Source organism: Aythya marila, assembly GCF_965140915.1.
Source record: "Aythya marila genome assembly, chromosome: 7".
NCBI lineage: Eukaryota > Metazoa > Chordata > Aves > Anseriformes > Anatidae > Aythya > Aythya marila.
This window is the reverse complement of record NC_139048.1, coordinates 31,083,884-31,109,312: the sequence shown is the minus strand read 5'-3', so window position 1 is coordinate 31,109,312 and position 25,429 is coordinate 31,083,884. Positions and strand designations below refer to the sequence as shown.

The window sequence follows — 25,429 nt, the reverse complement described above, 5'->3', positions numbered from 1 at the left end:
CTCTCTCTCCCTGCTTCCCAGCGAAGCCCGATCTGCATGGCTAGTCAATCACCTCATGCAAACGAGGTGCTTTTTCTCAGCCTCGCAGTGGCTGTGGGAATGTGTTGGTACTGCAGCAGGAGTGACAGTCTGGTCACATGCATCACCCAGCGTGTGCAGCAGCGGCGTGCAAATCCATTCTGCCTTAAACTTTTTGGTGTGCTGGAGAGCTTGGAAAGCGTTGAGGCAGGTTGCTTGCAAATAAATCGGGGACTGCTGCCTCTGCCCTCTTGGTTTAGCTGCTGTTCATCTGGCAAGCCCACATATGCCACCCTCTGGAAGGTACGGTGACTGTACTTGACACGCACTAATTTTCAAGAGAAAGACCGCAGACCGGTAAGCAGATGCCTAGACCAGGCTTGCTTTAATTATAGTTCAAGATGTGGTTGGTGCAGCTTTAGATGTTTGGCTACAGTAAGTACTTTCTTTGACTTCAAAATTAGAGTAAGAACATGTACTCAGGAAGGTATGAATCTTAATTCCTTTGCTAAAATAGAAATAGTAAAGCAACCTCTGACATAACTTCATAGATGAGTACTAATTTTACGTGCGTTTTGCCAGTAAATAATTTCAGTCAGATTTCTGCGAATGTAGCTGTGGTTTATAGGCCACCGTCTGCCAGCTTAGCATTCCACCAGTCATGCAAATGGGTTCCTTAAACCCTCTCTTCAGTCACAGGTTTCTGTGCCTCCATGGAAGGGTGCTGCAACAAGTCTGTTCCATTCCTGCTTTGTGTGTCTGTAATACCTCTGCATTTCTTACCTGGTAGGTAGCTTGGGGTTGTGGGCATCTTGAGGTTTGCAGGGACAGCTGCACCACAAGGCTGGGTGGGAAGGGCACTGGGGAGTTAAACGCTGTGTTTTGGAGCAGGTGCAGAAATAAATGAGGAAACCTAGAACCCGACTGGTTTCCTGAAGTGATTCGGGGCTCAGTAGGCTGGCTGTATGCTTTTACTGGGGTTGGTTAAAAGCATGGATTTTTAGCCAGGAGCTGGAAGTTGGTCCAAGTTGTTTTTCCTCTCCTCACTTGCGTCGGTAGCTGTTCAGTGAGCTTCTTGGGTACTTTTACTGGGATCTGTACACTTGGAAATTCAGGAGCTAAGTTTTTGCTTCGGTGGGACACGTTCTTAAAAGGTCTTCAGGTAGTGCTCCTTCCCCTCTTCCTATGCCTTAGCAGCTACATATGCATGGAGATCTACTTAAAAACTCTGCTATTAAGTAATATGTGAAAAACTTTTTTTTTTTTAAAAAAAAGGTATGTATACATTGTTGTTAAAACTCTGCTCATTAGCAACTTTGCACTTTTCATGTTTTTATTGTGTTTTTGGAAACAGTCTGGCTGCCTTCATGGCTTTAGTTAAAATACTCTTAAGCTGGAAAATAGCACAAGTGCTGATTTCTTTTTTTTTTTTTTTTTTTTTTTTCCATGCTTGTGTTTGCTTAAAATCTCGACAGAGGCTCTGATGCATCGAAGTATGGAAATAAGAAAGTAAATTCTGCTGTTAGTACAGCTGTATCAATAAGTGGGGTAAACTCTGCAGCCTTGACAAACCAGACCCTTTCATGCCACAGAGATAGTTTTTGGGAACTTCCTCTGAACTCCAATAAAACTTTGCACAAACGTGGCAAAACAAGGCAAGCTTTTTTGCAAGGCTGTTAGTTTTCTCCTAGTGTGGCTGAAAACTGAACTGCTAGGCAATTAATGTGCTCTTCTCGGTCCTTAAAGCATGCAGATGGGTAACTCTGACTAGTTCAAGCTCGAGATGCGAATCTAGCCAAAAGGCTGCTTGATGCTTTAACAACAGATTTGCTAGTCGCTCCTATAAATAGTGTGTGCACTCGGTATGCAAGCCAGAGAAAGCAGTAGCTAAAATAGAAAGGATTGTTGCTCAAAATCCTGCAATCAGAGCTTCCTCTTTTAATTAAAAATAACTAATCAACTGATTGATGAAGGCAGAATGTGCCTCGCAGGTCTATATTGTTATGGCTGCTGTTACCAAAGCATTTTATCTTTTGCGTTTGTTGGTAGGAGAGCTTTTGGGGAAGGAAAGGTTGCGTGCCTAAAAAGCTTCTAAGAGTGCAACAGAGGACGCTTCCGGAGGGTGATGCTCCAGCAACTTCATGGGCTTGGTTGGTTTATTGTAAGACTTCGCAGTAAGTGCTAACTCAGGAGTAATTGGGTTTGATTTGTGTTGTGGCGGTTCCGGCAGTCGGTACAATCCGTCAACAGCGGATTTGTTCTTTGTTGGTTAGGTTCATGTGCTTTTCTATGCCTGCACACCTGGCTGATTTCTCTTTTCAAGCTGTGAAAGAAAAGGTGTTAGCTCAAATACTTTTAATACTGGCGACACAACTCTGAGTAAGAGCTCCAGTCATTTACAATATTGTCTTTTTAAAGACTTATGTAAGCATGCATAAAAATAATATATATGACCTTTATCAAAGGTGATGATAACACCTGTATCAGAGCTATGAAACATAGCTTTGGATGTTGGGGATAGAGAGGGCATTCACTTAAGAAAGGGAAAAGGCATTAACAGCATTTGAGAGAGGTCACCTGTAGTTGTGGACTGCCTGCATTTGCCTTTGACCTGTGCAGGTTCCCCTGGTGCTGGAGGTTCGGCCTGCTGGGTGCAGTGGCCAGGATCCCTCAGCTGACACTTCGCTGGGAGTGCCAGGATGCAGCAAAACGCCGCTCTGGGAAGGGGGCAGCAGAGGAGCCAGCCCTCCCTGCTCTGTAGCCAGCATCAGAAATTGCAGGTGAATGCTCAGGTATCTGTTATTTTCTGTCTGTGGGTTTTTTAGGAGCTCTGCTGAGCGAGTGTTGAGGGCAAACAAGGACCAAGCAGGCTGGTGGTGTCTCTCAATTAGGGCGCTGCAGCTGAGGTGACAGCACAGAGCAGCAAGGAGCCAAGTGCCAGTCAGGCTCTCTGATCCTGTGTATGCAATTCTTATCTCAGCTGTGCTGGCTCATACTGGGAATAGCAGCCCTGAAGCAGTGCTGGTATTAGGAGTTCACATCAGTAGCCTGGAGATTGGAATCTTAGCCTAAAGATGAACAGAGGAATCTTGGGATTTTTCCAAAATTTGCTTAGAACTTCAAACAAGCAAATCTTGCTGTAGTGAACGTTTGCCTGAGGAAGGGCTGCAGACATTTCTCCAGCCTATTTTGTCTAGCATCAGGAGGATGCCCTGCAACACAGAAACACACGGCCTTAGTTCTAATGAATTCCCTGAAACAGTGCAGCCTAAAGGTCAGGGAAACAGAGGAAATTTCTAAGTAAACTGCCACAAAGCCTGCAATTATTTTCTGTCGCTGTTGAACTACTAGCTTATTTTTTTATTTACTTCATGTATTTCGTTCTTGTTCCATTTTCTGACCTGGCAAAACCACTTGTACTACTGGGAGAAGAAACTAAGTCCTAAGACAAAGCTGGCTTAGAGCAGCTGGCAGAAAGATTTCAGAGGCGCTTGGGAAGAATGCGGGGAAAAAGATTCCCAATAGAGCAGCTTCAGGAGTGGCTTCAGTGCAACAGGAGCAAGTCCTTTCTAATGTGAAGATGGTGTTTAAGCACTTAACCACTGCTTTTGCTGAAATGATTTAATTAGTGGGAGAGAAACTTACAGCCCGCTGCTTTTATTGATGCTTTAGTTAGTATTCTGGCTAGGCAGTCAGATTCTGATACGAATTTGGGGATGAACTCGCTTTGTTTTTCTGGAAATAAACATTTGCATGTAATTCTGCTGCTTAAGATGTTATTTTATGTAGAAGGTGGCTGAAGACCCCAGCTGTAAGGCTGAACCCATCCATAACTGGCAGTGTGCCTGGATCTGGGAGAGCTCTGTGCTGGGGGCTGTCAGTATGTCCATTTTACAGACTTGTTACTGTGTTAACTCAAGGGTCTTCCTGCCACATCAGGATATCAGCCGTCTCGCTTTACGTGGTTCCTCTTCTCATGCTTTAAATACAAGAAAGATAATTCCTTTTGGGTTTCCTTTCTAATTACGGTTCAGGGCACAACCGTGGGAGTGGTTTCAGTAATTTATTCTTTTGGATGAGGTACAGAACTGCAGTCTTTATTGCTCTGTCATTAGATTCCATGCAGTGCTTTTTATGGGAATAAAACCCTGGATCCCAACATGCCAGTGTAATTTGAATAGTTAATTACAGTATTTTCCGTTTACCTACAGTTCCCCCTCAGTGAACAGGGCAGGTTCAGCCAAGCTCCTGCCCGTCCTGTACAGTAGGGATGGGGGAACCACCCTATTTCCAAGCTAACAGCTGTTTCTAAATACAAGGACAGTGCTTGGACCGGCAGCACCAAATACTGCTGGCTGGTAAGAAGTAAAATAGGCGATGATAACAGGCAGATCTCTTTGTGTGGATCTTGGTATTACATTTTTTATCTGCGGTTTCTGAAAGGGATGCTGGGGAATGAGCAACTGGCACCTTGCAGGGAGTAGGGTCAAGCCATAGGTAGCGGGATTACCCTGGTCAAGCGAGTGTAATCGGGGCAGGTCACTGCATGTTGTTTGCTGCAAGAGCTAGTACAATTTCATAGCTGTGTGTTCAAGTAATGTGCAGAATGTTTTTGTGAAGGATGTTCTTCATGACTCTTGTGGACAAAATAAATCTCTTCTAAACAGCAAAATTAAATATGCCCTGTCAGAAGTAGGAGATGGATGCTTTAAAGAAAAATAATCTTGTGTATTCCAACGATCTGGTTTGGGTTCAGCTCTCTTTTTGCTGCTTTTTCTGCATTTTCTGAAAGCAACACATATGTGATTGTCTAACTTGTGGCTGTTTTCATTCTGTACAAGGTACTAATTAATGGTGACCAATACACCCAATTGGGTTACCACAAGCTAGGATCTCCCAGAGTAGCTGTTTATGTGAACTTGACTGTGTTTTACTGAAGTGCAGTTGCAGGGAAGCTGATTGGGAAATAGACCTTCGGGAGAGGTGAGTAATGAGGGAACGGGGGCGAGCTGGGGACCTTTTCAGCCCAACTGCTGGCCCAACACATGCCTTTCCCATTCTTCTTTCTGAATGGTAGTAAAGCCACTCCATTTCAGTTGTTTGTTAATGGAAACCTCACTTGGAAATAATCCAAGCCAGTTAGCTAAGCATGCGTAGATATGTATAGTGGTGTTTCAGCTCTTGAATATGTCAGACACGTATCCCCAAGAGTCATCAGACCTGTGGTTCATCCAACAAGCTAGGATCTATATCTTAAAGCTTATGAATACCTTCTTTATTGTTTGTCTTTCTTTCAGTTTTCATTCTTTGATAATACTGAAATTTTAAATAACTTGCATCACTAGATGCCAAAGACTTCAAAATGTCTGACCACTTGACCTAGCTTGCATCTCTTCTGCTGTTGTCTGCAAACAGAGATCAAAAGCCTAAGGAAAAAAATGTGAGACAGCACAATTACAGTAATTAGAATATGGGATGTTTTATTTCTGTTACATCTGAAATGAGGGTAAACAAAAACTAGAAACAAGACCCACACTAATGGAATTATATATTGACAGCTTAAGTGCCATGTTGATGACAAGGAAAAATGAACAACCTTAGGCAGAAATACAACATTGCCTTTAAATTGTTTTATTTTTGATTTCTAAAAAATCTGTTAGATGGGTGAGCAGAAGTCAAGTGCCGTAAGTGCAAACCTTTATAGCATTGATAAAGAAATATTTTTGATTGACATGTAGAAACAGGGAAGTCTGGTTTTAGTCTTTTTGTGGTGTAAAGGCCTTGTTTATGTAGCGCTTAAATATTCATATGTGTTCCTGTAATTGCTAAATGTTGACATTGTGCAGCCTATTAAGGCAGTAATTGTTTCTTCCTTTCCTGTGCCTGTTCTTTCAGGCCTGTGCTTTCTTTTTTCTGAGGGGCAGATCTGCTGAGAGAACCTCTGTACTGAAGGGGAGCTGCTGCGAGATGGTCATGATGAACCCCAGGCAAATATTGGGATTTGGCTCAGGTTTATCTGCAGCCTGTTTGCATGACATGAAGAGGGGTCCTGCCTTTGATTATGTGCAGTTACAAAGCAGCCTATGATAGGAGCCTGCAGGTGGGGTCTGGCAAACAATCACAGGGCTTCTTTCCAAAATACCTGAAAGTAGCATGCGAACTCTCTGAGTTGTATTGAAAGAAACTAGCATGGTTTGTCAGGCCTTAAAGAGTTTGTGGGGCTAGAAGCATCCCACGCGACTGGAGCTGTACAGCCCCACGTGCATGCCCTCTTCAGCTCTCTGTCTGCTCGTGAAGGACCATGCACGACACCTGCTGCCTTTGAGGAAGCACCCACTGGTTTCTGAGTCCCTTTTGCTTCTAGGAGCTTTAAGGTACTTACCAGTACCAAACAGAATCTTTAAATCTCCCAGGAACAATCTGAGCTCTCAGTTACTCACACATCCTCTAGCAAAAATTCCTTCATAACAGCAAAATTGCTGCAGTTCTGATAATCAAGCAACCACACAAAGGATAGGACAGCAGATAGTGTTTTTCAGCAGCCTTCCTTTGCTTCCCTTTTTCATTTGTATTTGTTTCATTTTTGCCTACCAGCATTTGAGAGCAATGCACTTTATGATAGAAGGGTAGTAGGAAAAAACTTTTTTTTAAAACAAAACAAAACAACTTATAATGTGAAACAAGGTTATTTACATAAGTGTTTGCAACTAGATAAGATTTGGGTAAATGCAAGTGATTAATTTCAGATGGTAGTTCTTGTTTTATTATTTTTATTTTTTACTATAAACTCTTTAATGAAATGCAATTTATGACAGGTGATTCAAGGGACAGAACTTGAGTTCATGCAAATCTCTGTTTTTTGACGAAACTCAAGAGCATAAGATGCTATGAGCTCCTGCAAAAAAATGCCTTTGTGCTTGGGAGCAGAGGCAGAACACACAGCCTCCAGGAATTGTGCTGCAGCCTCCATCACAACATGGTGTTTTTGTGTTTGGCAGCCAAGTCTGGAAGCAAAGCAGAGAGGGGGATGTGAGAGGCTGGCGGGGGAGTGGTGGTTTGCCTTTTTGTGGCAGTTCATCTGGATGTCTGTAGGGGTTCATCTAGATCAGGGAAGCGTGATGATAGAGCAGCTACAGGAGGGTCAGAAGAGCTGACCCAGAGTTACGGTGGGCTTTTTTCATCTAGCAAGGTAGTCTGAAGTCAACTGGTGGGACTAAAACTGCTGAATAGATGAATCAGACTTCATGAAACTCGTAACAGACTGATGCTTCATCCACCGGCACTGCAACCTGCTTCCCTTTTTTGCTTTATTTCCTCCTGATTGTAAGTTCAAAAAGCAATGGGGGGTGGTGCCTGGGTTTGCCTCACTGACGGTAAAGGACGGGATTATTGAAATCCCTTAACAAGTCTATCTTTTTGGGGGGACAGTGTTTCCCCTTTGAGTTTTTCATAATGTTCTTACTCTATTACCTTTGAACGCAGCTTAAAAAAAAAAATCTATTCAGGGAGCCTCAAACTGAAGGGAGCCATCCGTCAGTGCTATGGGTGTTATGTCCTCTCGCCCTCCCACCAATTATCAGGGTAGTGACAAGTTTATGGCTTGGACTGTCACCCACAGAGGATGTCACTGGGGGCATGAAATTCAAAGTACTTTCTGAAGCTGTCCTTGTTCAACTTCTGCGTAAGAAATTAGCAAATGATTTGGATGACATAACAGGTGACCGAAACATCAAGGTCAGTGCAAAATCAAGTCAATCTGACTCTGGGGGGGCATGCTGAGGCAAGCTGGGGTTAGGAATTTGCATTTTGGGTAGGAAGCAATCAGCTTGGGGCAAGTGCTGGGCTTTTTGAGATTAATTCTGATCTGCACTGGGGCTGGTAAGTGTTGTGCTGTGTTCAGTTCCTTCTGTGCTGACTGGTGGTATTTCAGAGGAGGCGTGTAAAGCTGATGGAAGAGCTGTCGTGTGGCTGGGAATTCTTCTGCATCTAACTTTGTGTTTGCCAATATCAGTGCTACTGTAGAATTCCTCTATATCTGGTATTTTAGTGAACCAAGTGTTTAGCTTGTAGTTAAAGCCACCAGCTCGGGTTCATCTAAACCTTTTCCTGCCTCTGTAGGAAGCTAAGTCTCCACTCCTGTGCCAGTAACAACTTCGTGTTACTGGGGCTGTCGGGATCCTTCAGCTGCTCTGCATGTCCAGCCTCCTGATGCCAGCAGAGCTGAGGTCACTGAGAAAGAAGAAAGCTCCTGAGATGAGAGCAGGTTGTGCTTAGGGTGCTGCACCAAGGAACGTGGTAGGTGGGGTTGGCAGTCTTGAAAAAGCATAGTCTCTCTGATGCAAAATTGTAAAGGACTGGGCTCCCAAGGTTCATCTAAATCCACTTGATGTCTTCTGGAACTCTGCTTCTTGGGGCTTCAATGTGAAACCACCTTCTGCTTCCCTGAGACAGGTACAGGCTGATGGATGGGTGTGTATGCTCCGGGCTTTCCATGTAGGATAACATTTATTTGTCACGTGAAGCCAAAATTTGGTGAGTTGACCAAATGAGCTTGTCGGCACAGCGCACGAGGTGTTTGGCAGTAAGACTGCCTGTTTAGATCCAGCTCGTCAACAAACACTTGTTTGCAGTTGTTATGGTGCCACGTACAGTCTTTTAGCAAGAATCAATTACAGCTTAATGTAACATAGGAAATTATGATTAATGAAACCCATCGCAAAGTTGTGTTGGAGGCGACCAGGCTGGGAGCATTGTTAGCGGACGGGTTTACTTACGGCAGCACTGTTTTCCTTTCATTCAGTCTCCTAATCAAATTTTAACATTTAAGTTTGACATTTACATGACATTCACGTCTGCAGAAACTCTGTTTCCTTTTCCCCATTGCTCAGTTTCCTTTGAAATACAGTTATGCCTCAAAGCATTAGGCTTTGGGGGAGGGAAATTCTAGAAAGGAGCCACTGAGGGATGGTGGCTGTGGGCTCGGGGGCTCTGCAGGCTGGGGTTCCCATGGGAAGGGCTTTGCAGGAGATCTGACATAGGGGCCAAGGGAGTGTTGCTGTCTGAAGTGTTACCAGTCCCACGGTAAGAAGGTTTAATCTATTGTGTGTGTGTAAAGATTTGTCTTCTAACATTAGTGGTTCGCCAGTCTGATTGCCACTGCCTCTTCCACAGAGCTGCCTGCTGTGCATTTAAAAACACCTACATACATGTTTAATCTAGCTCCAAACTTCATCCTCATTGTGTCATGCCTCTGGAGTACATCTAGAGGCCTGCTAAAACAAAACTTATCTACTTCAAAAACCTGTATCTGCACACATCTGGTTAATACAGATGATGCCTGTACATTTCCCACATCAGGGAATTTCTGGCACTGGCTTGTTCTCTCCTGGTAGCGTGTTACCATTCAGGTAGTTCCCTTCCATTTGGTTCCAGTGTGACTTCTGAATTGCTTTTGGCACGTTTTTATAACCCGTTTGTATTTCATCATTCGAACATCTGTGCTTGCTGTTCTCCTTGACTGTTACACAGAGTAAACAGCCTGAAAGGGCAGCGCTGTGAGCACAAAAGATTTTGTAGACCCGTTTTTACAATCTGGAGATTTCTTGCTGGTACTGTGCTGCAAGTCTGGGATAGGGGCCCTGCGTATGGGACAGCCTGCGGTGGTGGTAAGTGATGCGTTCCTATAGGAATGCGGGGTTAGGGTGGGGGGAGTCCTGTAGAAACACCTTGATTTGCTGCTCTATCAGCTACACACTGTAATAACCTGCTGGAAAGGAGTTTTAAACAGCTGTGCAGTAGCAGTGTGTTTAATGTTGTTGAAATGATGTGCCGTGTTAGAAATCATCGTGCCGGTAATGGACTGTGGCAAAAACATGAACTGTGGTGTGGGTATTTTGGGTTAAAGGAAGGGTCCCAGTCTGTCTGTCCTCTGTATAGCTTCAGCTGGATCGTGTATTTGGGCTTTTGTTAGTAACTGGACGTAAGCTTTTCAGATATGGCAATCCCATAAATCTTGAGGTTTCCCCTCCCCATTTCAACCCTGTTGCATCCAGTGGCTGGTACATTCTTCCACAGGTGCCCTATTAATCAGAAAAGAGGAGAGTGCTGTGTGTTTGTTTGTTTGTTTGTTTTTTACTTTCTGTACTGAAGTGTCTGAGAGGTGGGGAAGTGGTGGTGTTGTGCAGTGCTGTCAGGTGGGAGCTGGAGAAGCACAGCTAATGCATTTTGGGCTCCGAAATTGTTTATAATAAGGAACCCCAAATCTGGAAAATTGTTTTTAAAAGTTGTTGGAAGCACAAATTGCACTTCTCAGCCGTGAAGCTGAATGTTGGCTCTGAAGTTAGGCAGGCATGTCAAATGGCAAAAGATTGCTCATTAGGTTAAAATCTGCTCTGAGATCGCTGTGCACCCTGTCTCCTGTTGAGATGAGTAGAATTTGAAGGGGAAGAGGGGAAAAAAGCTCTTGGGAACATCGGATCTCCTCTCTCCAAACGTGTTGTTCATTAGCTAGTAGGCCATAGTCTCCTTCCTCATATTCTTTGCAGTTTCTACTTGAAAACCTCACCTTGCATCAAGTTTTTAGACGTGCTACGATGTAAGGGTTTCACTGCTCTTCAAAATAATGCAAGTCTGTTTTTCACTTTGTTTCCTTCAAAGCACCTGAGGCTGAATTTGCTCTTGATCTTTTTTTTTTTTTTTTTTTTTTTTTTTTTTTTTTTTTTTTAAATAAAAATACCTGCTACGTTTGCAGCGAGATCATGAGAAAGTAGGTGGGGAATGCTGGACATAGACTAGCCTTTAAAATATGAAACAAGCCCTTGGCAGGGGCCGTGCAAGAGATGGCTTTTTGCTCGGCAGCCTCCTGCCCTGGGCTCGCAGCGCTGCACTGCTGATAGCTCTGCTCCCTTTACCTGTGCAGCATTCCTCATTAAGCTCTGCTTTCCTCCAGCTCCTGAGTGGTCATTTTGAAAATTGTTTCATCCAAGTGCTCAAATAAGCAAGCGGATTTGCTGTTAAAATTCTCATAGGAATATAACGCTTTAAGGGACCTTTTGGGTCATTAAATCTGTTTGCCCGCTCCTGCAGCTGCCATGCTGAAAAGTCCCTTTCACAAAACAAAGCATGTCATGTGTAATATCCCCTCTCCTCCTTTCAGTGTAAGGCTGATTACTCAAATCATTGCGCCTTTCTCACTCATAATCTGTGCTTACTTAAGGCCAGTGTACTCGTATTTACTCCTGTGCCTGTATTGTCCTTTTGCTTCCATACTTTGCTGCTCTCCTCCATATCCCCCCCTTCTAGGACACATTTTGTAGAGCAGCTCTCCTGCTTTTTACCTGTGGTTTCACCAAAGAAGCGAGCCACTCTCCTCTTGTGAGATCTGCTTCATTTTTAACATCTTAAAGTTGCAAATTTATTTTTTTTTTCTTTGGGGTTTTCTGCAAGTACATGTTAAACTGATGAAAAACTTTTACTGTGTGCTCAAGGGTGTAGGCAGTATGCAGTTCTGCCACTTGCAAAGATGCAAAAGGCCCCAACCTTTTATTTTATGACTTGAGTGGAAAAAGCATGGCTTGTAAGGCTTGTGGGAGCATTGTGAGAGGACCATGGGGGTTAGGGAAATGCCGTGAAGCCCTAATATCCTCTTCTCCCATCCCCAGTCTGCCTACAAGGTGTAGGGACTCCATGCCAAAACTGAGCAACAATCCTGTCCCCATCCAACCCATTCTCTTCCTTTCCCTCCTTGTACAAAAGTGATGGAGCTTGGTACAGGGCAGGCTTTTCTAGGTCAGCCTCTGAGCCGTGTAGATGTCCTTGTTACCAGCAAACCACTGGTGTGTCCAGTGCAGTGCCAAGCAAAGCCAGCACTTCATCTTGTTGCTGTACCAATTGCTGATGGGGGTATGGATCCGTCTCTGGATTCGTGGCCGTACCTGAATCAGCCTTGTGGAGGCAGAGTTTGTGTTGTGCCTTTCTTCCTGGTACCCTCTAAGCCCATCCAGGTCCTGTTAGCTTTGAGTACTGAGCCAGCTTAAGGTGTATGCCTCCAGGTGATCAGCCTTCCGAAAATCCAAAATGCATCAGTATAGGCATTGCTTCCCGGCTCCCGAGGCATAACCTCAGGTATGGCTTAGTTCCTCTGCTGAACCCATCACACCAGCTCCATTTGTTGCTGCCTCGGAAGAAAGCATTCCAAAAGGCTTGTTGTGTTCGCTTGGTGCTCGCAGGCTTTGAGGAGTGAGCTTATGTTTTGTGTAGCCACCTTGCCTTGACCTGGTTATCTTCTACCATAGTCTTCCTGTACAGCGCTCTGTACATACTCAGTATGGGTTTTCAGACTTTATTTTTAAAACTTTCTTAATTAAAAACATGTTTTTCTTATTCTGTAGTCAGTGATACTATGCTCGTCTGGAAGCATTTGAAGCTACCACAGCAGCATGATGTACAATTCGTGGCATGGAGCTTTCTGAAGCCAGCAGGGCCAGCCCGACAGGCTGTCTGAGCTTCAAACACGCTGAACTTCAGGAGGTTCCCTTTCACTGAACAGTGCAGATTGCCATCTGCGCGCCTGGGTACTTGATTTCTGTTGTAGCTCTGTGTCCTTCATAAGAAATCTTTCCACCAGTTTTTGGTAGCTCTTTGCTTCTATTACTTTTTATTTTTTTTCCACCCTTTCCATCACATGGCTCTGTTTCTTCCCTGGTTATAAAAAGTGGCAGAAATCACTTGCTTGCTCTGCCTGATCCCTAGATTGCCTTGGCTGTTGGCAGTTTTCACGTTGTCGCTGTGCTTTCTCAGTAAGACTGCCTTCAATTCATTGTACCTCTCTCTCCTCCTGCCTCAGGTTTGGAGCTCCTTTTCCTCCAGCGCCAGGTTTTGCCACGCACAACGGTGACACGTTTTGCCTCAAACAAGGAGGAAGGGAGGAAAAAGTGAGCAAGCGTCCAAAAGTGATACACCACAGAAGTGTGGGAGTGTCTTGGTACACATTCATCCACCTAGACTATTATAAAGCTATTATAAGGAATTTTAATTTTGGGTTTAGAAAATTGAATCAAATAAAAGAAGAGATAATTGAAATTTAAAAGGCAGTGTACAATGGAAGCGGCTTTGGGTTCACCCGCAGCACTAGTAGCCATTTGTGGAGAACACTGCTGTTTACCCAACAATTTTGGTGATAATCTGAATTTAAGAAGCTCTTCCTTGACAGCTGTAGCCAGATGTGTGCTTTCCTCTGGCTTATTATTGCTCCGGGATGGCAATTACAGCCTGGCAAATAGGACAGGCGAGGAACACAGGACTTGCAGAACCTTTCTGTTAAATGATATTACTGGTTAACAGCAGGATTACCTCGGCACTTCTCAGCTCTTCTTCATTTATTGCCTCGAGGAGCCGAGTGTTTTACAGTCTTTTAATTTTCTATGTGTTTTTAAAACCCTCAAGAAGCAACAATCAGAAGAACCATTAACACCTCAGCTATGGACTAATGAGGAACACAACTTCTGTGCTAGAGATATCGATTTGCTCAGTGGCAGCTGTATTTCTCCCCTTAAATTCTTTTTGCCTTCTTCCTTTAGCTGCGGTGGCTGTTTTCTCACCACCCACCCAAGTGAGGTTGAGGCGAAGCTAGCGAAATTGAGTTAAGCAGTGGTTGTGAGGCTGCTGCTGCTATTCTTGACGTCCTCCCTTCTTTGCAGTACCTTTTTTTTTTTCTTTTCTTTTCTAAATGCTACTGCTTGGGCATTGTTATACAGACGTCTTCACCTCTGTGTTCTGACTGCAAGAAGTCCCCTTCTTTTCATGGAAACATCTTCCTTTTCCTTCATCTGTGAAGGTTGTGGAAAGGGAAGTTCCAACAGTGAAGTTGTCTCGCCTATTTATTGCGTTACCTTTCTGGTCTGTTACGCTTCTGAGATGACAAAGCTGTCAGAGTTTGTCCCCTTTGTGTAACAGGAAGCAATTCTTTTCATTTCTCGATAAAACAATTTTATGTAGGAATTCCATCCAGAGTTTTTGGTGTTAAACCAGCCCTGCATTTGTTCTGACCTTCACTTTTCCACATGCTTTTGTTGGGTATTATGAAAAAAAAGCATATAAATTAACAATAACAGTGAATAATACTGTCTAAATTGAAGAATAAATTGGAAGATGATAAACCATCAGTAAATACCCTGAAATACTGCTGCTTACATTCTGTGTTTTGAAATAATGCATTTTCTGAGCTCAGACAAACGTACGTTCCATGAAAGCAATTTCAGATTCATTTATTCTTGCAGAATATAACTTCACCCTGTAAAGTCTCCTGTGACTAAAATACTGTTCTAGAGAAATGAATGAAAAGACACACATACACGAAATAACCTTAGGCTCGTTCCTGGCTGCTGCTGCGTTGGGAGCTTCTGGAGCCTGCCTTGGTTTTCGGGTGCCCGTGCCACTGCTTTGAGCAGAGGCAGTGCTCCGTGGAGGAGCCCTGGCTTTGGAAGCAGCTCCCCTTGTGCCATGACCAGCTCCATGTCCTTAGGTCATGTTCCTCATTTCCCCAGGTGACCGACCTGATGAGACCGTATTTATTTGCCATAGGAGAATAAAATGAAAATAGCAGGGCGCTTTCTTCTGACTCCAGTGTCAATTTCTAAGGAGTTTCACATTTCAAGACATTGCTTAAATCCAGGCTTAATGTCTTTTTTTTTTTTTTTTTTTTTTTTTTAGTTAAACACCTAATTCTGATGTTTGCATTTCTTGTTTTCTACATTGTGCTCCCTTAGCTCACATAAAGATGTGTGGGTGCTGGCAGATTGCAGTGTTTTGTAAACTTCCGAGGAAGTAGGTAGGCTGCACTTCTAATCTCAGAGCCTACATTTTTTCTTTGACTTGTTTCCATCTTCCTTGAATGTGACACAACTGTGAGCTAGTTCAAGTCGCTTAAAGCAGCGTGCTAGTTATTTTTTAAACTATTAGGTTGGTATTGGTGAGTGACTTCCCTATGTCTGCCTGTATTTCAGCGTTTCTTTATTAAAACAATTGGAAAGAGTCACGCTTCCCCAGAAAGGGCTGGATAGATGCAGAACGCTTCCCCCTTCTCACACTGTTAAGATAAGGAGAAAAATGATGCTTCTAATCAGAAAAGTCAGAAGGGACCACAGATCAGGGAGAGGCAATATAGTGACAAAGAAATTAAGTACAGCTTCAGAAAGTCAAATATCTTGTTAAGTCTGTGCAGAAATCAATGAGCACTTTGGAGGGTGGTGGTATCGAGTGATCTATTTTGAGAAATACTTCCATCCCTGGGAAACCAGGGTACATGGCCACAGCAGAGGTGCAGACAAATTCCTAGGCCTGCACCCAGCAGCCAGGGGTGCTTGCTATGCCGGGTGTCCCTTGTTGCCCCGTGCCTGGCTCTCCTGGCAGCATGTTGGCACCTCGCGAGGATGGGCAGATCTGCAGGCTCTGTGCCTACGTGTTGCCTGGAAAGGCCCATGTCACGCTCCTCTGACCATGTACAGCTGCTCCTGGAGGTGATCTGTGCCTGCCCCATGGGCATTGGCCTCACGAGTGGTGGATCAGGTACCTGCAGGCTGTTCAGTACGCAGCACTCTTCTCTGCCTTCCATGCTGTGGCTTCTTGTAATGAAGCCACCGCATCTGAGAGGTGTGACCAGCGCTGCTCGAAGTAGAAACCAGAAGAAAACCCAGAAAAGTGACTGCAGTTTCCCACTGTCATGGTGAGCCCTAGCTGCACGTTTTCGCTCTTTGATAATCTCCATGTTGCAGCTTATCTCTGTGTGAAGGTTAGCTCGGTGACGAAGTGTTTTGGGCTGGAGGAGGGCAGCTGGACAGTTTTGAGGATCTTTGGACCCTGCTGCTGCTGTGTGTTCTCTGTAAGTGGAATATCTGCATGGTCTGCAGAAGTGAGGCTTGACTTGTAGCGTTGTCTGGGCTGGAAAAGAAGCCTGTGTGAATGGAACAGATTGCTGAAGTCAACTGCAAAAGGATTTAGAGCATATGCTAAATTGCATGCTATGGCCCTATACATCATTATCCTGTAGTGAACAGATTAAAGAAAACTCGTTTTATTGCAAGACCCACAGAAAAGTGTATGTTTTCTTGTACTTATCAGTTAATGATACAAATCTGCTGATGACTGGAAGCATTCATTTGCTGTGAACAGAACCTGCTTGTGCTGCAGCGAGCACATTATAGCTGACTAGAAGGTAACAGGGCTGTACATCACAGATAGCAACGAGACACGGACACGTGTTATTGACGTGCTCTAATTACAGGAAACAGTAACTTGCTCCTTCACGCTTTACCATGGGGGAGCTGAAAGGGTTTTTTTCTAGTTTTACGTTGTAGAACAAGATAAGAAGTTGCGTGTTGGAAGAGCCTGATGCTGTAGGTTTCAGGACGCTCAGCTTGTGCCATGTGAGTGGGGCCAGCTCCTCTCCAGGGCAGAAGTTTCAGGCTCATGGGTGTTTGGGATTTCATTTCTCCTTTCTTTTTCCAGCTGTGGTGGTCAGTCTTTATCTGCCTGTTTTTTGTTTTTGTTTTGTTTTGTTGTTTTTTTTTGGCTGTGCAGGGCATAGTAATTGTGCTTTATTCATGTTTTTCCTCCCATTAGTGAGGGAGGACAGAGACTATTCATGATGTTGAATGAACAGGTGCATGTTTTCATAGTCTTCCAGCATTTGTTTGTGGATAAAGTAAAATATCAGAAAGCAATTTTCTTTGGCATGAACTTCTCTTTAAAGAACATGCTGAATGATTTCTTAAAACAGATCAAGTAAATGAAATTGTTGGCAATGCTCTGATGTAATAGACTAGTGCAGTTTATGAAGCGGATATTTGGATTTTCTTAAATGAAACGGTGAACTTGTGTTCCGCGGAGCAACTCAGATGGAACTGTAGAGGAAAAAACACAACCCAGAAGTAGCCCACCAAATAGGAAACATATTTAGCTTGCAAACGTGGCACGTATTGGGAAATGTGTGCAAGTGTTGGGCAGTATGTGATTAAAGAGAGCTGGCCCTCTGCTTTTGGGATGATGACTATGTTCTTTGGTGATGCGATGCGAGAAGTTGCAGTGTTGCTGTCAAGAAATATGTAAATTGTTAACACCAGCAAATGGTTTAGCTGTTTGCTGAGGGAATAGTGCTTATCTGCACAGGGTAAGTTCTTTAATGTGGATTGATTTGAATGTCGGCGATGTTATGGTAGAGTGAGGCAGAATAAATTCAGAATTGATTCAGTTCTACAAATAAATCTGGGATATAATTCTTGCTAAATGATTGATCCATTCAGCATAATGATTAGCATGCTGGCGGTTCTCTTATTCTTTAAATTATTGTTGTTCACTGCTGCCCATACAAGCTGCAACCCTGGGGTGTGTTGCTGTCCGTGGGTGCCTACAAGTGGTACAGCCACTAAGCAGAAGGAGCAAAGATGCTTTTAAGTGTTCCTCTGTGTTCCCCGAGGCAAAGTCCTTGATTTTTGAGGTCAGAATAAGTCAACGGCTGTGTTAATAAAGATACCAGAGCCTTGTCCCTTTTCCCAGTACGTGTTTCTTCCAGTAGTGCTGTTGGCTGGAAACTTCTGAAAAATGCTGAGAGAAATGTCAAGATCCTTGTGCTTTGGAGGGGGTGCAGTACCAAGGCAATTTTACCCAGCCGTCGTGGGTGGCTGGTAGCAAGAGGCCATGGAAAACCAGTGTGGTTATCTGACATTTGGGGTTTGCTGGCCAGTGTTTGGAGGGAACAGCTGCCCAAAGCACTGCAGTGCCTGTGCCACCAGGCACAGCTGGTGGCTGCTGCCTCTGTACAGCCCAGCAGCACCTGGGCAGTGCTTCCACTGCGGGCAGCTGCCCTTTCTGCAGGGAAAAACCTTTATGGAAAGTACTTCTTGCCACGTCTCGAAAGGCCACGTTGTTGTTTTGCTTTCTGCTTTGCTTTGGGTATTCTGTGCAAATTAGCGGGAGGAAAAAAACCACAACTGTAGTCAGCTGTAGCTGTGGATGAAGCCGCTGTGGAGCACCAACATCCTTTATAACTTCTTGCTGCTTAGGATAGGGAAGCCCTGCTCAAGCAGTTCAACCTGCTGCTAGATAGCCCTGGCTGCGCAATTGAAGTAATAGCTAAAATCAGGATGGAGACAGGATAGTAAGAGTTAGCTTTAAAGTCTTTCATAGTAATTGCATGTGTACAGCAGCACATCTGAACAGCGTTATCTTGCTTCAGAGACTTGGTGGTGTAACTGCATGATTTATATATGAAGCTCTGCCATTGTAGTCCAAGGTACAGACCTCTCTGTCATTTCACATCCTTTTCCCTTGCAACACCACTTATACAAACACGAGATAACTCATGAAATGTTTTTTTTAAGCTGTATTTATCTCAAGAGATTAATTGTCTATTTGAAAATGCCCTGTAAAAAGTTCTGTCCCAGGGGAGGATAGCTTTATAGCATATACATGTTTTTGATGGCGTCTTGCTAACAGGGTAGCTCCTGTCTGAAAGGGTGTTTTCCTGTCTGTTTGGCTTACGGTATTATCACGCGCCAACTAATCATTTGGCCCAAGAGGTAGGAGAGGGTTGCAAAGTTGTCTTAGAAACTAGTTGAGCGTTTAAGATGCTAAATAGTTCAGATGTCTGTATGTGCAAACCTGCACAAGATTGTAAGCGATACTACATCTGCTGTTGTGTGTACCAGTATCCCAAATGCTTTGTGGGAGGCCAGTTGGTTGCAGCACAAAATACACATCACTGGCTGTTATCTACGGCATGTTAGCTTGTGAAATATGTTCCAAGGCAGCATTAGTGAAGAGCCTCTCTAGAGGAAACGCAATATTAAAAAACAAAACAGAGAAAGGCACCTTTACAGACAATTGGAAGGAGAATCATCTGGCTGCACTGTGTGGTTGTTTGCTGAGCTGAAAGACACGACGTATTGTGTGTGTATGAAGGAATGAGTCGGCAGAGACAATAAAATAAACTCTGCCAAGCTAGAGAGTCTGGGGACATCACATACTGTAATTCTGTACAGCATTTGGATTGCTCCCTGCTACCACTTCATCTGCTCTCTCCTCCCAGGATGAGTGTCTGTTCTCTTCTTACTCCATTTTGTCCTTCTTTAAATTTAATTCCTCAGAAACAGACAAAAGAAAAACAGAAAAATTCCTCTTCTCCAAAGCTGCTATCACCTCCTGCAAGAATTTGAGGGGTGTCTGCGTATTTCCGTATAAGCAGTTGTAGTATAACAATGCATGTACGATATACTGCCTTGCCACTTGAAAACTTTCACATTTTTCATTCTTTGGGAGGTTTTTCAATTCTCCAGTTAACCTTACTAATGCTGAAGCAAAGGAACTTCAATTACGGCACCATAATCTGGGCAAGTATTAAATAGGACCTTCACAACCAGTTGTTTTTTTTTGTTTTTTTTTCTTCACAGATAGCTCCAGACACTTGGTCTGGAGCACCTTTGCTTCAGGTAAGCAGCACTTATGTAGCAAACATAATTCCAGAGCTGGTAAGTTGGAACTTCATGTGACCTTGGTGATTGTTTTTTTCTCAATTTTAAAAAAGCTTTTCCCATCAAAATTTTATTCTTATGTATGCTAATAATTCAGAGGCAAAATTATCACTTGTGTTATCAGCTGCTTGTGTGCTTGAGTCCAGGTATTCTGTAGCCATCTGCAATCAATGGCATCTGCTCTCTTGGCATTTTTGTTGGTCTTGTAACCACATCTTTTCCTTCACTGTCTTGATAAATAAAGCACTTCCATTCTAAAATATCGTTAGGAAAGCTCTTGATGTTTTGGGATTTGAGAGATGTGTGTACTGTGCTCTAAAAGAGTCCTTTGTTGGCTCTGGGGGGCAATGCCACCTCTGACAGGGGTGGCCGACGTGGCAAGGCTGTTGTGTCTGCTTCAGCAGGGCGCAGGTAGGGGTAAATGCAGGAGCCTTTCCTAGCAAGTCAACCAGGGGGGTGTTTGCAGCTGTATTCAGAGGGGCTCACAGTTTGCTAGTTTGAGCATGTTTTGAGGGGGTGATCCTTCTCCATCTGTGTTCTCTCAAGGATAAATTGAAAGCTGCAGCTGTATCTTTGTGATATAGCTGCTAATTTTAAATTACAGTTTGATAGACACAGAAATTAACAGTATGAAGGTCTTAAGTCTGTTCATTTCATTGCTTTCTGACGCTTTATTCAGTAATTGCGAGCTTTAGTTAAAATAACTGACCAACTTGACATGCAGGAAATTGATTCAGAACTTCAATCTTGCTGCTGCCATGCACTGTTAACTTTGTTCAATGCAAGAGTCCTGGAGCAATCTCATCTCTAGGCCAGCAGCCGCAGACCTGCTGAGAAGAGGGAAAACTCTGTGCAGGAGATCATCAGTGCAATAAAGGCAGAAATGGTCCTGTAAATAGGCTCTCCCCATCACGTGCTGATGGCTGCATGCTCATCTGCAATGAGAACACCCCTTTGGTGACAGGGGTTCCAGCAAGGAGGGGATGGGGTGGCAGCACAGGGTTTTGGTTGTCGGCTGTACGTCTCCTTGAATCGTGGTGTCTGAGATGACAAGGTAACCTGAAATGCCCTAAAGAGAGTTTACCTCTGTCAGGAGTTCGGAAACGTCTGAAACAGCCCAGCAGGTTTAGAGGCTCAAAATGAACCCTTGGTGCTTAAGGAAGGAGTTGAGACTGAGGGGTAACTTCCAGCCAAACACAGGGGTGGAAATGTACATCTTTTGGGATGAAGCATTGTCCAAGAGTGGTGAAGAAATTTTTTAACTTAAGTCAGAATCAAAAAACGAGGCAGATGTGAAGTGCAAATAGGAAATAGTGAAGGTTGAACAGAGCCCAGTTTCAGTGGCTGTGATGACATGGGCTCTCAGATGTTTTTGTGATTTGTAATGTTGCTGCAAGAGCCGTTCAGGTAGGGACCAGAACATGCTTATTTGCAGGAGCTGGCACCAGGAGTTCAGCAGCTGGGCTGGTATCAGAAAGGAGAGTGAGAGGAATATGAGACCAGAGGCTGCAGAGACAAAAAGTCACAAGCGTGATGGCTCTGCAGGAGCCCCAGGGGTGTTGGGTGAGGTTACAGGTCTTGCATCAGTGCTAGGCAAGTTGATCAAACCTTTAGTAAAGGCTTCAGTTAATCGGCGCACAGAAGCAGAGTAAGGTGTGGAAGAATTAGTGTGGCTGTTGTAGGGGGAAGCTGATCCTAATGTAGTTATTGAGGCCTTTGAAGGGCTCAACTAAGGCTGTTAAAGTACCAAGGGGAATAAGAACAAAGGTTCTTGCTCTGATACAAGGTGATTAAAAGGTAAGAAATTAATCTTAGAAATAATGAGCCAACTTCCACAGTGCAGGGAAGTCACTGACAGGCCTGTGCTGTTCTGCTGTGCCTTGGAAGAGAGCAGCAGCAATACGCTGATGATCACTATTCAGGTAAGAAAGATGAGAGCTAATGGTGAAGAGCTAGAAGAGGGCCTGAAAGTGTTGGGTGGCTGCCTGATAAAAAGGCAGATGAAATGCAGTATAGATAAATGTTGAGTGTTGTATGTAGGAAACCTGATTATCATATCAAATCTGGGCTCTGAGCTGACTGTTATCGCTCAGGAGTGAGATCTTTGTGTTAAAATAGGGACTTCTATGAAGGTATCAGAGCAGTGCTTGGCAGCTGACAAAAAGCCAGCTCAAGTGTTGGGAATTATTATAAAAAGAGTAGAAAACAGAGGGGAACATTATATGTCCGCATAAATCCATGCGTCTCCTGTATCTTTCCACAGCTATCATCCTTCCAGTGTCGAGGAGAGTAGCAGTGGCAATGGAAGCAATTCAGAGATGGATGAGAGGCATCACCTGTGCACAGAGTGGTGTCTGTGCAGCACGGCTAGCTAGGCGATCCCTGTCAGTCTGCCAAAGAAAGATGGGGGAGAGGAGTGATAGAGGCCTGTGATGCTGCAAGGGATATGGGGAAGGTGAGCAGAGAAACAGCTTCTTTTCTGAGAGGCTGTGGAGGGTGCCTCGTGAAACTAACAGGTTCAGAAGGGCGCAAAAGGAGCTGTTTCTTCACCGGCACCACATGCAGGTGGTGGAGAGAAGTTGTACTACCACATGCACCTGAAAGCAAATGGAGAAATTGGAAGCTCACTGAGGTGGTTAAACACAGAGATACCACCCCTTGTTCAAAGGGTGTGGGCTGCAGTGTTTTGAAGCCTGTGGACAACTGGAGAGGAATAATATGTGCTTGCCTTGTCTTAGCAACCTCCTGAGGCATCTGCTCTTGGTCACCCTTGGCAACTTCCAAGGAAGGCCAGAGACACCTCTGGTTTGATCTGATAGCACTGTGAGCTTCCAGACTTGATTCAATTCTAATCAAATGATCCATCTGGGAAATTACTTGGGTGTTGTAGCATTGGAAAGTGGCATGTGATTGTAACTGTGGAGCAAATGCATTAAGGTTGGAGCTTAGAAAACATCAAAGATAGTAACAAAGGGCATCGTCTGTTGCCACTGAGTACAAGGATCCCAAATTTGGGATTATTGTTTTAGAAGAAGAAAAGACAACTCAAAATATTGAAATCACCCCCCAAAAACCACCACCACCACCACCCCCAATGAAAAAACAGCCTTACCCTCTAGGAATCATTTGAAGATATAAAAACCCACAAAACTCTTACAAGGAAAAAAATGCCATACTTTTCCCACTTGCTTTTCACAGCTTCCCTTACTTGTTTTCTCCTTTTGGTGCTTGATCTTAAATCTTACTTGAAGGGGGCTATGTTTAGCTGTTGGCAAGATGAAACCAGGGGGGTTACAGCAGCCTTTGTTACAAGGGAAGAACCCAACCCATGAGCCCTTACTTGGGCTAAAATGTGAGAGATGATGGTGCTGGGCAGAAAGAAGAGCTCTTGACTTCTGAGTTGAGCATACTGGGAATTATTTACATTATGTGAAATTAGGGGAAAAAAGAATTGAGCATGGGGAATGCTGTGATAGAAAGCATGTAAGTTAATAAAATAAGCATGGAGATGAATTATGTACTTGCACTGGGAAGATGTCATACAGATTTTAGGAAGACAGGATAGAGCAGAGGTGAATGAGAATTAAAAATGATGAATTTCAGTCTTCAGAGTTATGACAATGGAAGTAGGTGCCAGGAAAACTTTGCTCAGGTCTGCTTGCATCGTGTCACATTAGCTGGATTTATATGGTGTCAAGATTTCACCCCCCCTCCTTAGAAGCAGTGACCCAAATAGCAGAAGTTGGAAGCTTTTTATTCTCATAGGTGAGAAATTATGCAGTAGCTGGTTCAGTCACTGCAGTAATTTCTCCTTTAGTGGTTCTGTATCAGCTCTGATTTTCAGAAATCCTTCTGTCGAAGTGAATTTGTTCGTGAATGTTTCCTGTTTGAGAGAGAGCACACAAGTGGTCTCAAGGGAATTGCTACTGGAAGCGTAGGTTTCACCAGTTCTCCACCGGCCAGCCAGTGCTGATTGGCATCGTCACCATGTTCCCAGGATAATTAGAGATGCACGGTAGGCAAAGACATATGTAGCTACCATCTGATACTTGCAACAAGGCAAGCGCAGTCTGCCTTTCAAGCTCTCCTAGTTGTATATTCATTTTGGTGACTCAGAAACGCATATATTTTTAAAAAAAAAGTCTGCTGTACCAGAATTAATTTGTTAACGTGATGCTGTTTGCCTTAGTGCTCTTCGCTAGATTTGGTTAATAATTTTGCCCTTTGATATTTTTCCAACTAGTGAAGTGGGAGGGAATAAGGAATGCTGCTCTGAAGGAGGATCTTAATCCATATCTGTATATCAACAAGCATTTTGCATGTCAGCTTAAGCTAGATTCAGTGGAAGATGAAGCATTTCAGTTATATAGATTTATTTGTTTGGGTGCAGTCGCCTTCTCCTCTGGACTTCTGCATCTGGATCTCCTGCAAGTTAGTTTTCTGCCATCCTAGACAGACTGCTTTTGTTTCAAAGCTGCAGTGAGAATTTTGGGACAGTAACACGAAACCAGTCCGAGAAGCATTTTGCACATTCATTGCACCCTGAGAACAGCTCAGGTTTGTATTCCCTGCTGCAGTGGGCATGCACTGCTGTAACTTGCCCGAACAAGAGTTGCAGTGATCTTCAGCTGTCAATTCAAAATAAGCTTCTAGTGTTTTCAGGCTATTTAAAAATAAATAAATAAACATTTCTTCAGACCAAGCAGGCTGAAATGTTTTTTTCAGTGGTGGTAGGCGCTCTGGCTGCGAAATCAGAGAGCTTCCCGCATGAGGCTGGTGTATTGTGGTTGCACTGGCCCACAGCAGGCTGCTGAAGTCTCCCTTTTGTAGTATAAATTTAAAACCAAGCCTAAAAACAAGCTGGAAATGTGAATTAATGGCTGGGAGGGATGGCCATAAAACACAGTCTCCTGAAATTTTTCTTTTACGCTGTAGCTGTTTTATGAAGACAGGAAAATCTATCTATTTGTGCATTTCTCAGCTTTATTGTATGATGCTGAAAAGTGGTTTCACCTCGAAACAAAAGTTTGGTAATGCAGAATCTTAAGTAGAGATCTCATGCCGTCAGTCTGCTGTTGTTTAAGGGTATTTTGTATGTGTTGTATGGCCATTTGACTGGGTTTTTTCTGGGGTCAGAAGCACCCCGTTATGAAGCTAGCACTTGGCTGTTTGGAAGTGTTTAGTATTTAAAATAAAAAATGAGGGGAAAAAAATCACTTACATTACCTACCTTCATGAGAAAAGTCAGTTTTGACTTCACACATGCTTCAAGTTTTGGATTGAAGTGCTGTAAGTTGCAGAAAGACTTCTGCTTAAAGAAAGGACTCACTTGATGCAACACTGTGCAGTTTTGCCCAGGTAATCATTGTTAAGTAAACAATGCTTAAATGCAAACGAGGAATGTTTAAAAACAAGGGAGGCACCATGAGAATGTAACTCGAGTAACTAGCAATAATATTTCAAAGTATTTTCTTGAGGGAAAACTGTCCCTTTGGGTGAATTCCACAGGGTTCCTGCTTGGCTTAATTCATGTCAATAAGCTCATGCAAGGAAAGGTGGCTCGAAATGGTAGGAAACAGGAGGTTTGCTTCCGGAAGACCCTTGAAATACAGGATTATTACTGGCTTGGCTAATTTAAGGAAATGCCTTTGGGAGCTTCTCCAGGGATAGTTAACTCCATAGTAACAGTATCAGGTTCAGTAATATTTTTCTCAAGCTCTCCTAATTAAAACAGCAGGAGGTCTCATGAAAATTAAAAAAAAAAAAAAAAAAGTTCTTGTAAATTACCCTGTATTTTGCATGTCTCAAAAAAAAAAAAAAAAAAATCAAGGCAGTGCACTAAATTCTTACTGTTGGGAAGGAGCAGTGCAATTACATGATGCTCTCTG

At 43.6% G+C, this 25,429-nt stretch overlaps 1 protein-coding gene across 1 annotated transcript in view; it reads left to right on the top strand.

Annotated features, from left to right (window-relative positions):
• The first annotated feature begins 214 nt into the window (after positions 1 to 214).
• The window catches only part of PCDH15 (protocadherin related 15), a 731,645-nt gene continuing 706,430 nt past the window's right edge, over positions 215 to 25,429 (top strand). Inside the window, exon 1 of the mRNA XM_082765483.1 lies at positions 215 to 321. The gene's annotated coding sequence lies outside the window, so the exon portion shown is untranslated. The remainder of the gene's footprint in view (positions 322 to 25,429) is intronic.